At 36.9% G+C, this 2,999-nt stretch overlaps 1 protein-coding gene across 1 annotated transcript in view; it reads right to left on the minus strand.

Annotated features, from left to right (window-relative positions):
• ERBB4 (erb-b2 receptor tyrosine kinase 4) overlaps window positions 1-2,999 on the minus strand; it is a 624,218-nt gene that overhangs the window by 7,113 nt on the left and 614,106 nt on the right. The gene's annotated exons all lie outside the window — the stretch shown is intronic.

Raw genomic sequence — 2,999 nt, forward strand, 5'->3', positions numbered from 1 at the left:
CAACCTTTTGGTTAGCAGTTTTAACACTTAATCCCTATGCCACCAAGGTTCCCTCACCGGCCGCACTCACAGATAATTAGGTGTAGAAGTGGTTCTTAGGAATGTGCCTTTGTGGCAAGCTTCCCAGGTAAGCTATTGCAGGAAAATGTGAAACTCTGAGAGCTTCTGGTACATCTTGTTGTCTCCATCAAATATGTATCTCTATAATCTACTGCAAGAGTAATAACATGTAACAGTTGTTTTATCCACATTATAATCCTATGAAGCAGTCAAAAAAGATAGTATTTCTCAGCTGTAAAATAAGGAAACTGTAGGCTGAGTGAGATTACTGCCCCAGGTCACATGGCTGGTAGGAGTAGGATCGGTTTTAAGACTCAGGATTCCTGGTTCCTCCAAAAAACCAAATCCATTGCTATCGAGTCAATTCTGACTCATAGCGACCCTATACGACAGACTAGAACTGCCCCACAGGGTTTCTAAGGAGTGGCTGGTGGATTCAAACTGCTGACATTTTGGTTAGTAGCCGAGCTCTTAACCACTGCGCCTACAGGGCTCCTCCTGGTTCCTAGTGAAGTGTTATGTTAGTGAAAATAACAATTTTTACCTCCGTTCCATCAGTACTTAGTACTGTAGATGCTTTTCTTGTTAACAAAAAGACAGCTCTAAACGCCGGACATTAGCCATACCAGAATGAACTGGATTATGTTATACTTTAGTTTATGAAGAACAACTGAAATGAAACAAATACGTGCTCATAGGTAAACTGCCATTGCTTACGACATGCTTTCAGAGAAAGCAAAAGAAAGCCTTTTCTCTGATTTATTGAGAGTAGCATGTGCTACAGGCCGTTTCTTAAGATAAAGACAATGATGAAATTTATTAATCAAAAAGATTTTGACAAAATCTTTTGTCAAAGGTGACAAACAGATTTTGAGAGTATTTTGGGCTTATTTATCAGGATGAAATACATACCAGATTTTTTTTTCCTCCACAACTCAAGGACTAACGATAATTTAATTCAAATATGCATTTGAAAAGTTTACATCAGAGGAATGTAAAAAAGTTGCATGAAAGTCCCCTTTTAAAAAATCTATTAGTAAGTCCTGGCAAAAAAAGCTGGGTTTGTATTGAGGAAAATTGCTCATCACACTACAAAGAGTATTTGAAACCAAATTGCAGAGTATTTGCATAATAGTTCTCTTTTTCTGAGAAAGAAAAGATGAACAAGACACTAATTGTAGGTTTTATTTTTTCATAAAGGAAATAGCAGATGGCTCTTTTGGCGGATAGGGGAATAGATAAAGAGAAGGGAATGTGGATTCATTTAGAGTGATGACTGGAATGAAAAAGGAAAAAATATCCTAATATTTTAATCATGGAGTGTTGGGTTTCAGTAAATTACTCTGCATTAAAATTAATAATGTCCTCAGTTACCTAGCTCTGTGTGGGGCCTCATGGAAACAATTTTGGAATCTTTGCTGTTGTCACTAGAAAATGTCACTGAAGGCCACTGGAATAAATACAAGTTGACAGGTATATTATCCATGTTCCAGAAATAAAATTTAGTCCCTATCTTTGTTTTCCTTTTTGCTTTATACAATTTTTCCTTGTAGGTGAATTAAAGAGTTTTCTCACTGAACAAAGGGAAAGGATGTAACAGGTGCTATACTGAAAACTCTCCAAAGCAAGAACATTTTTCTTTATAATAAGGTCTGGTTTGAATAAGGGCATTTTTTTTAAACTACCAAGGGACTACCGGGGCATAGACAAAAAATCTCTGAAGCATGTGTGCCATTAGTCTCTAGCCATATGCTATTTGTATCTCTATTTCAGTATGAAGGGAGGACATTTCTGTACAACAATAAAAGTGAGCAAGACCATTTGTCACATTAAGGTATCATTTTGCCCAGCCTGCACATATTTATACCTTGCCACTTAAATTTGTTTTCTCACTTATTTTAGTTCATGCTTTCACAAAAAATAAGAAAGAAAGAAAAAAATATATGGCCAGTACACACTGATGGGCTATTCACTTTTTAAAAAAATGTTAACTTCAGCTAAACTTTCACTTTTTCATTATGTCTATGGACCATTACTTCAATACCCTTCAGCTGAAAATGGGGAAAATCTCATTGCATCAGGGATACGGAAGATAAAAAGGAAGATACAGAAAAATAAAATATAGACAATTAATGTAGACATATAAAACTGTGCTTAATGCAGCAGCCAGCAGATTTGTGAACACTAAAAACAAATGCTGCCCCTAAAGATAGTGAGGGTGATGGTGATGAAGAAAATAAAGAGGATAATGACGATGGCAATGATGAGAAATAAAATCACTGGTGCATAATAATGTTTTACAAACCTGCTTTGCCGCAGATGGTACCCAGATAATAAAATAAATAAAATCTGCATCTGTTATTTCACGTCTAGAATAAATAATAATTTACTTGCGCAAGTAGGTGAACAGCAATTGGAAAAGCTGAATTAACATATCATCAGTTTGAGTTCAGTGGTTTAGCACTCCTTTCCAGTCCCTGGCATCATTTTTGTGGACTTCAACAATCGAGATTATTACCCTCCTAACCACTTGTGTGTCAGTTTGTTGTACCATGGTGACTTGTGTGTTGCTGTGATGCTGGAAGCTATGCCACTGGTATTCCAAACACCAGCAGAGTAACTTATGGTGGCCAGGTTTCAGCAGCGCTTCCAGACTAAGACAGAGTGTAAAGAAGGAACTGGTGATCTACTTCTAAAAAAAATTGGCCAGTGAAAATCTTATGAAGTGCAGCAGAATGTCTGGTACCGTGCCAGATGAGCCCTTCAGGCTGTAAGGTACTCAAAATATGAAGGGGGAAGAGCTGTCTCCTCAAAGCAGATTTGACCTTAATGATGTGAATACAGTAAAGCTTTCGTGACCTTCATTTGTCGATGAGGCATGACTCAAAATGAGAAGAAACAGCTGTAAACATCCATTAATAATTGAAACATGGAATGCA

The sequence above is a fragment of the Trichechus manatus genome, unplaced genomic scaffold, assembly GCF_000243295.1.
Source record: "Trichechus manatus latirostris isolate Lorelei unplaced genomic scaffold, TriManLat1.0 scaffold00041, whole genome shotgun sequence".
NCBI classification, from domain to species: Eukaryota; Metazoa; Chordata; class Mammalia; order Sirenia; family Trichechidae; genus Trichechus; species Trichechus manatus.